Consider the following 15,722-nt stretch of genomic DNA (forward strand, 5'->3'; position numbering starts at 1 on the left):
GTACACTTGTGTGGAAAGATTATTATTATTTTGTGTGTTAATTGTTTCTGTTGTCTTATTGAGGATTGGTTTAAATCCCTATCATCTGTAGTACTGGCTGATATAGGACAAGTGAATGTGTTGTGGTAACACTCACTGTAAGATTTGTACTCTTTGTCTTGTCTCTTATTTTCTGTTGGCCTTATTGAGGAACCCTTAATCCTCATAATAGTATTGGTCAATACTATACTGATCATCTCCACATACGTTGTCATGTTTTAAAACTTTGTGGTCTCCCAGTGTTTACTAACAGCAGGTAACACAAAAACAATTCAATTGTACGTATTATTTTGGTTTGTGGTAAAACCAGCCAGGCCTACTGGTTATAAAGATTTATTATATTCTTTTGAGAACTTGTCCTGCTTTTATGCTTTTATATTCTACTCAATTAAGTTGAAATAAGGTCTAGAAATGTAATCTCACTTGTGTTAGGATTCTGTCAAACTGGATATGGATATTAAGTGTGTCTAATCTCATCTGCCTATTTATTGGCTTTTCTGAGGAATTCTTAATCTTCACAACTAGTCAATACAAGGAATATCCTCTTATTAAGACCTGTTGTTGTGTTGACAAACTGTTATGTGATGTATTTACAAATAATTAAGTAATGTCATAGAGATAATTATGATCTCACTTGTGTTAGGGTTTTGGGAAATCATGGTTCCTGAGTTGTACGTTTTAATCTTTAGGGTGCTCAGAATTCATGGTTGATGGGTTATATAGGTTTTAATCTTCGCATCAAGTGTCTGATCTCTTCCTGCTATTGACTGATCAGAGGATGCTTAATCCTTGGTCAATACAAAAATAGACCTCTCTTCATTAGCTGGAGCTATTGTCACGTTAAACGTTGGTATCTTTAAAAGATGTGTTTATTCATTAACAACTAAATTGAAATTAGTAAGGTCATATTATGGGATATCCTGTTTGATAAGTTGTAGGTTTTAATCCTTGTAGCATGTGTCTGCTAATCTCTTTCTGCCCGATTGGCTCATCTGAGGAATCCTCCAATCTCATAATTGGTCATTACAAATAATATCTTCTTAATTTAGTGTTTAAAAACTTGGTGATCTCCATCAGGTAAATTGAAGTAGGTTCATAGAGATTTGATCTCATTTGTTTTCTAAGGGTCCTGAGCAGTGGTCCAAGAGTTGTATGTTTTAATTTGTGTATCAAGTGTCTCTGATATTTTCCTGCTATTGACTCATCTGAGGAATCCTTAATCCTCATAATTGGTCAATACAAATATAGTCATTCAACAGAGCAATGGAGCTGCTGTCATGTTACACTTTGCGATCCCTGGATTAATCCGGATCCCTTTTTAATAAGTTAATTGATTAAATTGAAGTTTGTAAGGTCACAAGATATAATCTCACTTGTGTTTTATAGGGTTCTGAGAAATCATTGTTGATGAGGTGTAACTTTTAATCTTTGGATAGTTATCTGATTTCTTCCTGCCTATATTGGGAATTTTTAATCCTCATAATTGGTCAATACAAATAATCTCTCAAGCTGCTGACATGTTAAACTTTGTAACTCTTAGATAAAATTGAAATTAGTAAGGTCATGTAATATAGTCTCACTTGTGTTAGGGTTCTGAGAAATCATTGTTGATGAGTTGTAAGTTTTAATCTTTGGATAGTTATCTGATCTCTTCCTGCCTATATTGGGTTATCTGAGGAATTCTTAATCCTCATAATTGGTCAAAACAAACAAATAATCTCCTCTTAATAGATGGAGTTTCCTTCTTTTGGCTCATCTTAGGAATCCGTAATCCTCGTATTATTGGTCAATATACATTAATAATCTCTCATTAGATATAGAGCTGTGGACATGTTAACTTTGTGGTCTCCCTAGAAGATGTGTTTACAAATCTTTAGGGTTCTGAGAATTTATAGTTGATAAGTTGTATGTTTAAATCTTTGTGTCATATGTGTCGTATTGCTCATCTCTTCCTGCCTAATTGCCTCATCTGAGGAATCATTAATCCTCATAATTGGTCAATTCAATCTCCCCTTAATTAGAGCTTTCAAAATCTTATGGTTTCCATCAGGTAAATTGAAGTAGGATCTTGTAAATAACATCCATTTGTGTTAGGGCTGATAAATCATGGTAGATGAGAGTTGTAAGTTTTAATCCTTGTGTCATGTACATGCTGATCTCTATGCATCTCTGCCTATTATTGGCTCAACTGAGGAATTCTTTTTTGTCACATCTGCATCAGGGTTAATGGTCATTAGCCATAACACACCTTTTAAGATAACTAATTTGACCCATCATATATGTTTTAAGACCTTTGGACCATCTATGTATAAGGCATATGGACTCATGTATTTTTAATTAGGGCCTATGTACCCATATTTACTATGTACATGCCCCCAGTTCTTGTGAAGTTAAGTTCATATTTTTAATTTTTAATCTTGGGCTGTTATGGTTTTAAAATGTTTATTGTACATCTTGTTTATAACATATATTCAAGTTGTGATGACATTTTAATTGGTTTTACCCTTCTCTCTTATCTGTCACACTTTCTTTGGTTACCTGGGATTTCATATCCTCGGTGCTGTTGGTAGATTACCTTGGATGGTCAGAGGAATTCTTAGTCCTCAATGTTTGCAAATGTCCTAGCAGTCTCATACCGTGGTCTTAGAAGTTCACAAGGCCCACCTGATTGTCAGTGTGGATCCGAACCCCAGTTCCTTCTCAATAACTAAACTTGTTTTCTTGTAATCGCAGTGATATGACTGGAAAATTAACTTGGTGTTAGTTTTCATCCTTTCTTTATTTATTTTGATTGGCTTATTTTGAGGGATTTTAGTCCTCAGTGTTTCAGCCAATTTCATGAACCATTTCCTCAAGAGGAGGCAACTTTTTATACCATCCCTTGTGCCATCATTGGCAGGGTATACATTTGGTAATTGCCAAAGATCAATATCCTCGATTGGTATAAAAGATGCTGTAAGAGCTTTTATAGGGTGTGAGTGGGTGTTTAAAATGATAGATGAATTGATGGATGAATTGATGATGGAAGACTTACAACTATTAAAAACTAATTAATTGTAAAAAACTAATTAATTGTAAACAATAATGTAGGTTTAACATTTAAAAAAAATCTTGTAACAATCATGAAACATTAAAACAACTTGAACAAAAACACTGCAGTCATACATACGTACAAATTAACAGACCATTCAAAGCACCATTTCTTAGGGACTGAGACTTCTTCGATTTGAATATTTTCAAGGACTACTTCATCATTTGACATTGTCTTCATAATTTGCCACGCGAAGGCAGTTAAATACTTCAAGATGCTTTCTCAGGAATTGGAAATCCAAGAAGCCACCTCCGAGATGTATTGAATGCATCAACAATAACTGCCACGATCTTTGGAACATTGTGTACAGGATTGTTTGAAACAACAATAGGATTGAGTTCTCCTGCCCATGCAAGAACAACTTTGGACTCTAAAAACAACCTGATTAGGTCTTTTCGTAACCATTTGAGTTTTAATGATCTGATTTATTTTTGTTTGCCCTTCACTGATCAAATATCAGTACTTTATCATTGTATTGAAAAATGAATGTATCAAAATATTGAGCTAATTGAGCTAATTTTGTTCAACTCATTGAAGTCAAAGAGACAATAAAACTCATTCAAGGCAAGATGCTTTCCATGGAACAAGCAACTTTTAATATAATATGGAACTTTAAGGATGAAAAGCCTCAAGTTGACAATATCTGTGCCATCATGCCATAAATGGAAAGCCTATGTGAACTGAACAAACTCAAAGACACTTGCAATTGGATCACCTTAGGAGAAAAAGTCAAATTTATCAACATATGTGCCAGGAAAAGAAATGTGTCTATGGAAAAAAAAGTGTGTCTATGGAAATGTCTATGGAAATGTCTATGGAAAAATGTGTCTATGGAAATATCTATGGAAAAAAACATGATCAGTTTGGAAGTCAACACATGTCATGTTTTCAACCGTGGGATGAATCATCAAGCTTACCACCAAGAGTGTTGTGCCAGCATATTATATGACAACATTACAGTGGAAAATGTTTCTGTGGATTGACAATAAATGAACAAACAAGTCCGGAAAAACATTTTCACTGACTTGTGCCAAGAGCAAGAAACAATAAACTTTAAGGAGAGAACAGTAAATGATACAAAACAACACACAATGCAAGTTTCACAAACAAAGGAAACTCACTTAAACAAAAAAACACAAAACATGTCAACATCATTAAAATATAACAATTACATTTTAATTAATAACTACAATTTAATTAATTGTTTAATTAACTTAATCAAGTATTATAACTAATTTTAAAGGAAGGATGAAGGATGAAGTGATTGAAATATTGTAGGGGTATTAGTATACCTTCCAATACCAAGTGATTGAGCACTGCTGAAAGTAATGGGTTATCCCCCCTACTTTTGACTCATACGTGGGTCACCCCTGCTTCCCACCCCCACTTCCGTTCTGGTGGGTCATGCATGTATCCCATTTTCTTTTGTTTCAACTGGTGGCCATCTCACAATCTTCTCTATAGTCCATCCGACTCACTTTCTTCTCCATAACTGGTGGTCATCTTGATCAACTTTGAACTGGTGGACTGGTGCATTATGAGGAATTGTCCTAAGGACCCATCTTTACTGTGTATTAAGGCCTACTGTATTCTTTACTGTGTAATAAGGCCTACTGATATGGACCCATCTTTACTGTGTATCAAGGCCTACTGATATGGACCCATCTTTACTGTGTATCAAGGCCTACTGTATATGGACCCATCTTGGAAGGTTATAGACCCATCTTTGAAGACCTATTGACCCACCTTTTTGTACTAAATGCTATGGACCCGTTTTTAAAGAATATGGACACATAAAGACTTAATACATAGTAAAGATTCTTTACTATGTTTTAAGTCATATGGACCCATCTTTTAAGGCATATATATGTACCAATCTCACATTCTTCGCTCACTTTCTTCTCCATAACTGGTAGTCATCTTGATAAACTTTGAACTAGTGGACTGGTGCATATGTGGAATTGGCCTAAGAACCCATCTTAAATGTGTTAAGGCCTATTGTATATATATATATACCCATCTCTGAAGTTGTATAGACCCAGGTTTGAAGACATATGGACCCACTTTTTTTTGTACTAAATACTATGGACCCATTTTTAAGGAATATGTAACCATTAAGACTTAATATATAGTAAAGATTCTTTAATGTATTAAGTCCTATGGACCCATCTTTTAAGGCATATGGACCAATCTCACGTTCTTCTCTTCAAGTGATGGGCCATTTGCTAATTTTCTTCTCCATAAAAACTGGAAGTCATCTTGATCAACTTTCAACTGGTGTACTGGTTTAATGTGGAATTGGCCTAAGGACCCATCTTTACTAAGGGAATAAATGGGTAGTGAGTTCTTTAACGGCCGTTTAAAACCGGCAGGGTCGTTGCCATGCACGGCAACTGGTCTGTCGACCAATTTCTTAAAGCCTATGGACCCTTATATTTACTATATGTATTAAGGCCTATAATATAGACCCATCTTCTTAAGGCCTGTTGACCCGATCTTTATTTATCAGTGGGGGATGGCTGAAAATTAAGGCATATGGACCCATTTTTTAAGGTCTATGGACCCATCTTTACTATGTATGTAAAGGCCTTTATAGACCAATCTTTGAATCATTAATGCCTATTATGAACCCATCTTTTAAGGCGTATATGGACACATCTTAATACTGTAGTAAGGTCTACAGGGACCCATGTTTTTAGGACTATCAGATCCATCTTGATTTGTATTTAGGCCTATGGACCCATATTTTAAGGCATATGGACCCCATCTTTAAGGCCTATATGGACCCATTTTTTAAGAAATTGACTCAGTTTTTAATTGTATTAAGACATATGGTCCCATTTTGCTTGTATTAAGGCCTGGACCTATTTTTTATATGCATACACTATGGACCCATCTTTGTATTAAGGCCTATATGGACCCATCTTTCAGGGCCTATTAACCGTTGATACTTCTATTAAGGCCTGGACCTATTTTTTATATGCATACATTATGGACCCATCTTTGTATTAAGGCCTATATGGACCCATCTTTCAGGGCCTATTAACCCATTGTTACTTGTATTAAGGCCTGAACCTATATTAGGCATACATTATGGACCCATCTTTACTATGGATTAAGGCCTATATAGACCCATCTTTCAGGGCCTATTAACCGTTGATACTTCTATTAAGGCCTGGACCTATTTTTTATATGCATGCATACATTATGGACCCATCTTTGTATTAAGGCCTATATGGACCCATCAGGGCCTATTAACCCATTGTTACTTCTATTAAGGCCTGGACCTATTTTGTATAGGCATACATTATGGACCCATCTTTACTATGGATTAAGGCCTATATAGACCCATCTTTCAGGGCCTATTAACCAGTTGTTACTATGCATATATTATGGACCTATCTTTGTATTAAGGCTCTATATGGACCTATCTTTCAGGGCCTGTTAACCCATTGTTATTGTATCAATGCCTGGACATAGGCATACATTATGGACCCATCTTTACTATGTATAAGGCCTATATATATGGACACATCTTTCAGGACCTATTTATTAACCTGTTGTTACTTCTATTAAGGCCTTAACCTATTTTTATAGGCATACATGGACCCATCTTTCAGGGCCTTATTAGTCCATATTGTATTTGTATTAAGGCCTGAACCTATTTTTCATAGGCATACATTATGGACCCATCTTTACTATGTATTAGGGCCTTTAATAGACCCATCTTCTAAGGCCTGTGGACCCATCTTTACTATGCTTCCTTGTTTATAAATCTAAAAGTTAAGGCAATTTTTTTAATCATAATTTTTTATGTTTAGTGTTCTGTAGGCCTTCATCTGGTTTTAAAACCATAGAAGTTGTGGTGGCATTTAATCTGTTTACCGTTTTGTCTTATCTGTCACTTTCTTAGGATTCCTTGTGATTTCTTATCCTCAATATTGTGGGTGTGTACATTAGATTTGATTTCATACATATGTTTAAGTGGAGACATGGTTGAGTAAGTCAACATCATTGTTGTCTTATCGTTCATGTTGCCTTCCTTGAAGGAATTCTTGATCCTCAATGCTGGCAAATGTCTTAATCACATAGCATACTTTACTTTACTTTTGTTTACCCTAAAAGGTAAGGCAACTTTTAATACAGGTCACAGTAGGCCTATAGGCCTAACATACATAATGGTTGAAACCCATGGAGCTACTTTTATAACAAATCTCAGCCTTTCTGTCTTCTGATGGATCACTGATGAAAACTTCTTAGTGTTGGCCAAAACTCCAACTTCTCCAACTGTTGTAAGGTCCGTTTAATCTTGATCAGCCATTTGTAACCATGGTGATAGTTTTAATGAAAAATTTACTTGGTGCTAGTTTCCCAATTTCTTTCTTTCCATTGGCTTATTTTGAGGAATTCTTAGTCCTCAGTGTTTAAGCCAATATCACAAATTTCTTATTAATAAAAAAGTCACACTTTTTATACCCTTGTGACAACCCTCAAGGCATGATACACTTTTGGTAATTGCCAAAGACCATCCTTACCTAGTGTAAAAATCACTAAACAAGTGATTTTGAAAGGACGTGAGTGAATGTTTAAAATGCTTGATGAAAGTGATGATAGGGGACTTGCGCTACTATTTTTAGAAACTCAATAATGGTAAAACAAATGTAGTTTAAAATAATAATAAAAAACATCTCGTTACAATCATCAAACATCAACAACTTGAACAAAAACATTGCAGTCATACATACCTACAAATAAACAAACCATTCAAACACAATTTCTTAGAGACCATGAGAGTTCTTCGTTATGAACATTTTCGAGGACTACTTTCTTCAATTGACAGCGTCTTCAAAGCTAGGCATGCCAACGCAATTAAAGACATCAGGATATTTTCTTGGGAAATAGAAATCCAAGTCAGCCACCTTCGAGTTTTTTGGTTGCAGCACTGCACACTAACAATAGTGACAGGGATTGTGCCAAATTCTTTGGAACACGTGAATCTACATTTGTACACAGGATTGTTTGAAACACTTTCGTTTTCTGTGCCCATGAACAATATATGTCTGATGATTTTGGACCCTAAAAACAATGTAATACTGTACATTCATAATTAATTGAGTATGAGTGATCTGATTTATTGTTTGCAATATCAGTACTTTATCATTGTATTAAAATTATGAATATGTATGGGAAATCTGTTTTCAATGCTTTCCAGGGGCAAAAATAATGTTTAGTATAATACAATTACACTTTAGGGATAAATACCCTCAAAGTGTCGAGATTTGTGTCAGCAACTGACATTGTTGCAATCAAAAGTCATGATCAATTAAGGAAAGTCTATGTGAACAGAACAATTTTAAGGCAGTTTTGACAAGTCACCCATGACGAGAACCCATCATCAAGTTTATCAAGATATGTGCCAGCAAACAAAATGTGTCTATGGACAATTTTGTCTATGGAAATGTCTATGGAAAAAAGAAGGATCCGTATTGAAAGTTAACACATGTACTCATCTATGAAAAACTGAATCACAAAGGAGGAAAGTGTATCATCTATGCTGTTGTGCCAGCACATGACAATATCACAATGGAAAATGTTCTGTGGATTGACAATAAATGAACAAAGAAGTCAGGATAAACATTTTCACCGACTTGTGCCAAGAGCAAGAACCAATAAACTTTAGGGAGAGAACAGTGACTGATACAAAACAACACAATGCAACATTTACAAACAATGGACACACAGTCAAACAAAACAAAACATGTAAACATGATTAAATACAACAATTACATATTATTTAAACAACTTAGGCCTAATCAATAATTGTAAAAATTTTGAAGGACGGATGATAAATGAAGTGATAGAAATAGTGTGAAATCTTGTACTTTCCAATACAAGTGTTTTCAAAACATTGTTGAAGTAATGGGCCATCTCTCTTACTTTCTCCTCATATATAACTAGTGGGTCACCCCCCCCCCTTCACCCACCCCCAAACACCATCACTTTCCTCTCTTCTGGTATGGGACATCTGTCTCAGATTCTTCTCATTTTAACTGATGGCGTCATTTTGCTCATTTTCTTCTTCATTATAAACTGGCGATCATCTCATTGATCAAGTTTGAGCTGGTGCATGATCGTCCCTTCCTTTCAGCACATTATATGTGGAACTGGCTTCCGGTTGGACAACAACACCACCATATCCATTGAACCCTTATAAACTACATTACTTGTTCAACTACTAAAGTTCTTAACAAATTTGGTATGAAAATGGTACTTTCACAACCTGGTCACCCAAGAGTGAAAGTACAATGAATGAGTATGAAGTGGTAACTTGAGATTAACAATTAATTTAACAACAATAATTTAGCTAAAGAAAATTGAATACAGGACAAAAAACATACCGCATAAAACAATAATAACACAGCAAAAATACATTTAGACCATCAAACACTAAACAATTTTCATGTTCATAGAACAATAAGAGAAGTGAAACAAGATTGCCCATCAAAGCTCGTGTATGACTCAAGAAACATTAAGGACTGCTTATGTTATCTTCTTTAAACTCTGCATCAAGTTAATTTTGCCAACGCAGCTAAAATGGAAATACAGTCTCAACACAGTCTCAACTCATGTGAAAGGAATCTTCTCTCTATTCCCATGGAAATGATACACAACTGATCCTTCAAGAGGACATAAACGGTCTCAAGATATTACTGCTCACAATCATGATTTGAAATCTGTCCATAATGTAGGAAAGATTTATCATTTTTAAATAACAACCGGTGGAAAATATCCAAATCTTGTCTGTGTATTGTTTTGAATCAATCAATTTACATTGTCGTTTATTACTTGATAATTCACTTGGTGAATATTTTGTATTTGAAGACAAACAGGATGCAACTGCATAAAGCAGTTGTTTTTCCCCTATAATCATGTCTACCTCCCTGTACTGTGTATTATAGTTAGAATCAATCAATTTACCTTGTGGTTTATTACTTGATAATAATCATACTGTAATAATGGTGAATAATATTTTTTTTTTTTTTTTTGAAAAAAGGATGCTGCATAAAGCAGTTGTTTTTTCTCCTGTATTTTAACCATGTCTACCTTCCTGAGATAAGCAAGTTTCAGGTTTAACTTGGTGTACTGGTTTACATGCACTGATAATAATTACACTGTATTTTAAGAGGAACATGTATGTAACTGCATAAAGCAGTTGGTTTTCCCCCATAATCATTTCAACCTCCCTATACTTGCTGTAGCGCCCTCTATCGACACAGCACACTTTTGTTTATGTTTTGGTGACGGCAAAAGGAGTATGTGTCCATAAAGTTCCTTGATTTGTCAAGTGTGTCTTTTATTTTGTTTCAAGAGACTGTCATATTGACAGTGTCAAATGTTTAAATCAAAATTTTACGATATTGGAAAAAGCAGCAATAAAACAGTTCTACCACCAAGTTGCTGAGGATAAGATGAAGAAGCATTACACTGAAAGGTAGTTAGATTGTTTCATTCCTTTTTAAATATACAACCATATTTCTATTGTCTATGCAGCAAGCCACTTTTATTCAAGACTCAATTGATGCAGGACTGTTAGTAACTTTGTTTAGCCTAGATACCAGAATATCTTGTTTGAGGCCTAGAATTTGCTCAGATTAAAGGTCTACCTCTGAAAACAAAATGCTTTTAATTGATTCAAGATTACACTCACTTAATTTATCCAGGGCTACATAGTTATTAGCTTTCAAAAATAAAGGTTTAAGATTAGATTATTTTTCAATAGGTTATGAATACGGAGTAGGCTCAATGACTAAGTTTCCACAAAAAATGCTATGCCTGTATTTTTGAAGTAGGTCTGAATTTACCTGTTTATAAAAAAATGAAATAAAGAGATTAAAAAAGGCCTAAAGTATAATTATTTTCCAACAGATGATAAGCTTACACCAAAATACTTATGTGATTTAGAAGTAGACTAATGACTGTTTTTCAAAATGCCATGACTTTTTCCATGAAGTAGGCCTATACATTTAAATGGTCTTTACAATACAGAAAAAATGAAGGCCTAAAATTAGTGATGATAAGTCTAACACCCTAAAACATTTCTTCTAGTTAATATGGATTTGAAGCAGATGACATGTCTAAACCCATGTTTCGGGTAATGCATAGTAGGCATAGTGACTCTTTATTTCAAAGTGACATGCCTATCAAAGTATAGGCCTACATTTAAATGTTATTTAAAATTGAAATAAAGAAATAAATGAATAAAACAAACAAAATAAGATTTTTCCCCAACAGATGATAAGTTCAATACTTTCTTTTAGTTTATATGAATTTGAAGTAGGCCTAATGACTAATTTTCAAAATTACATTCAATTTCTTCGTTGATCAAGTAGGTCTTTATGAAATGTTTTTTTTAAAGAATTTGACAAAAAAACAAATGTAGGCCTCGGCCTAAAATAAGATTTTGTTCCTATTAATCGTTTTAACACCAAAAATAGTTTTCCTTAGAATAACTAATATGATAGTGACGACAATAGTATTCAGGTCTAATAGTTTGATTATTTTCCCCACAAATAAATGATCTAAATACATATAATAAATGTTTGTAGAATCGAATTACTTAGTTTACCGGTTTAGAATCTTGCAAAACTGACAACATTAGGCCTATAATTACATATTAATACAAGGTTTAGAACTTGAACTTAAAGATGACACATTTACTGAAGACTTAATAGTCCACACAGTTTTCATCATGGCTTCAAGGCATGCCATTCTTTTTTATATAGTAGATTTTAACGTTTAGGCTTAATAAAATAGAAAACAGTATTATTTCTTTGTGGAAGCAATTGAAAGACATCAAATAAGACCATTACAAGGTTTAGAACTAAAACTTAAAGATGACATTTTTTGAAGGAAAAAACTTACCAGTCCACAAAGTTTTCCTTATAGCTTTAAGGCATGCATTTATTTTTGTACACTGGATTTTATAGTTGAGGCCTATAAAAATATTACTACTATTATTTCTTTTTGTAAGCAATTGAAAGACTTGTAATACCCTACACATCTGGTTCATCTTAGTTATAATATTATCAACATTCTCAGACTAATGATCATTTAATAAGCCCTCTTCAGTTACAAAAGAAAATTGCAAGTCATATATTTACAGAACTGACCAACTTACATCCTTTATTGGAAGTACTATTCAAAACACATTTCTGGTAATGGTGAGGCATTGGACGGCTATATGGGGAAATGGAGGAGGCCGCAAAGGAAAAAAAAACAGGACGAATCACAATTTTGTTTGCTCGAAAATGTTTAAACCTTTTATCGCATTTTTTTTTAAAGGAACACGTTGCCTTGGATCGGTCCAGTTGGTCTTTGAAAAGCGTTTGTAACCGTTTGTTATAAAATGCATGGGTAGAAAGATGTTGTAAAAGTAGAATACAATGATCCACATAAAAGTACCTCGAAATTGCACGGTTTTCCTTTTACCTCGTCTAGTAACATGGTCGGCCATCACAATGGGAGTCAAATTTTTGACTGACATAAATGGCCGACAATTTTTTTTAAACTCAAGTCAGTTCTGTTGATATGCTTTTATTTTCACATAATGATACCCAATTTGATTCTTGTTTCTTGTATACCAACAATATTCTTTTCAGAATCCATGTTTTATCTTTACTTTTCAGGTTCTGAATTTGTGGTTCATGAAACAAAGTGGATGACTCAAAACAAATATAAACAGGTGAAGTAACAGACAAATTTCCTATTATTATTATTATTATTATTATTATTATTATTATTATTATTATTTTTTTTTTTTTTATTTTTTTTTTTTATTTATCAGAAAGGCATAAATTTTCATATCATATCTGAAATATGTATTATCTCATTGCTTAAAATTCTCTATTTTTTGGGTAGAAAATGATATTTGAAATGCAAGATGAGCAAACAGTTATAGATTCACAAGCATGTTGAAATTGAAAAAGTCATATCCATCATAAGTTTTCTTGCACCCTCATATTAAAGGTGACAATGCTTAACCGTTTTTTTAGTTTCCGCAAAGCCATAAAACTTTCGTATGACATCACTTTACTGAGAAGGGTTGGGGTTGTGGGGTGGGAGTGTCAGGGGCTTCGACACTTTGCGGTATAGGGTGAACAGTTTAGTTCCCCTCTCACATGGTCAATACCACAGAGATGATTTACGCATTGTAAGCGGAGAACAGACCATAATCAGACCCAGAATAAATGTAATTATAGGCCTTTATTAATTATACAATAATAATATTGACTTCATATAACATTTAATACATTCAAAACGGCAAACAAACTTAATTTCATTCAACATTTAACTGCATATTATACAACGTTTTTATTTGCATTATTATGAAGCTTCATCACAATTCACACGCTATTGGAATAATATTCCAATTATAAACTAATTTGCGTTTGCCAAAGTGACTTGTATTGATCCTAATAGACGTTTTATATCTCAAATCAGAATTTAGAAGAAAAAAAATGTTAACTATGTGGGTTGAGCAAGAACATTTCAAAATTTATTTAAAAACTTTCATATTGCTTATGTTTTTTAACAGGTCCTTTTTTTTCAATTTTTTGGGTTGAAAAGTTCACAACTGAATTGACACAATTATTATGGTGTAGGGCCTATATTGTTCCTCTGATTATTGCTTTTTTTTTTTAAGTTTCCCAAAAACAATCTATTTCGTGAATCCACATTTATTAAAAGCAACATCATCACGACTTTCTGCAGGACATTTTTTCAAACCCAATAGTTAAAAAAAATATCCCAGAGCCTAAACATAGGTCCCCTAAAAAGAATTTGGTCACCATATAGTTTTACCCACAACAACTTCAGCCATATCACCAGACTAATTAAACACATACATACAGACAATAGAAATCATCACAGGCCCTGCTGCTAGGGCGACCAAATTTGTCTAAAAGCGTGTACCGCAATCACATAATTTAAAATGAACAAGAACGCATCAACTGTTGATGCAGAAGTCAAACATAAAATTTGAAACTTGCAAATAATTGATTATATATAAATATTGAATAAATCGTTCATTTTTAGGACAAAAATTATTAAAAAAGATAAGATTATTGACCATGGATAGCGTTCAGATTCCTTCCCAAACCATAAACCCAAGTAAAGCGCATTCTGTTAGTGAATACAACATTAATTTTGAGCAGGAATTGGGGAAAATTTAAGATTTTTTTTATTTTTTATAAATTTTCGACTCTATTGAGCTAAACTAGCGGTTTATACTAATTACGTGACGTACTTGTTAAGAAAAACATTACTTAAGGTAAAAAAAAAAAGCATTTTTTTCTGAGATAGTGAGAAATTCTTGCTGAACCACATATAGTAACCCATTTTAGACTTTAATTTGTTAATAAAAAAATCATTAAAAAAAAGAAATTTTTACAGCTACAAATTTTCAGGAACATGAAGTTCTTTAGTAAATTGTTAGATTCAATTGAAAAACCAATAATCAAAAACTTTTGTTGACAACTTTACAGTCAATTTAATTTGGGGAATTGTTTTCGCATCGAGAACAAATATAAACAATCATCGTTTGCAACACGGTGTTTTGTCTTTTAGTATTTTCATGCAACATAAATATGACCAATTGAACCCAGATTTCCACAGCCTAGGTTTGTTTAGTTCTGCCTCCATGTTTTTTAAAGCATTTTTTAAAGGTCACGTGTAGGCTACCATGGTCACATGTTTGAAACTTATTTTAACATAGGGTCGACACGTTGTTCCATATAATAGTAACTCCATTGTTGTTTGTAGAGAACAATAACATTGACTGCAATTTCAACGAGAAGGCTAAAATGGTAAAACGAAAAATGTATTATTTTGTATAATACAGTGGGGGTTCACGGCAAAACCAACATAACAAAATTGGGGGCGTGCGTGACCGCACGCACGGGCTCCCATCGCCTCCTTCCCGGACTAGTGAGACGCCCCTGGATGCCTCGCAATATTATTCACCTGTCAACGACCTAATTACCCTGCTTGATGATATGGGCAAGGCTGGCATGGTGGAAGGAAAGGTAATTAGCTACTCCGGCTGCAATTGTCACTACCACTCTAAAAAAATCCCTGATTTATTTTAACGAATCCGTTTTTTAAATCGATTTAGAGAAAAAGAAAATGTCCCCATTGAAAAGTTCTATAGGTGGCGATTTTGACGATGTACATTATAAACAGTGCGATCTAATACGGCCCAGTGTACAGTGACAAAAAACCCGGTTGTCCATCATCCAAAGTCCACCACGATCGAGTGAGAGTCCATAGACCGAACCATGAATAAAATTAATAGCTTTTTTTCTTTTTTCTTTTTCTACGGTTTCCCCACCACCCCATCTAAAAATATTGGATGAAAATTGCATTGTATTTCCACCCATAGCATTTTGCACACGGTATATTGAAGCGCAACCTGCCCAGCTCATCTGCAAATTGCACAAACTATTTACATACAATTGAAATGGTAAGATTCCATTCTGATTGTGGTTTTTGTATAATGTTGATAGCCGTACCAGCCTGAACCTAGCTGTAGGGG

Source organism: Asterias rubens, chromosome 9 (genome assembly GCF_902459465.1).
Source record: "Asterias rubens chromosome 9, eAstRub1.3, whole genome shotgun sequence".
In the NCBI taxonomy this organism is placed as follows: domain Eukaryota; kingdom Metazoa; phylum Echinodermata; class Asteroidea; order Forcipulatida; family Asteriidae; genus Asterias; species Asterias rubens.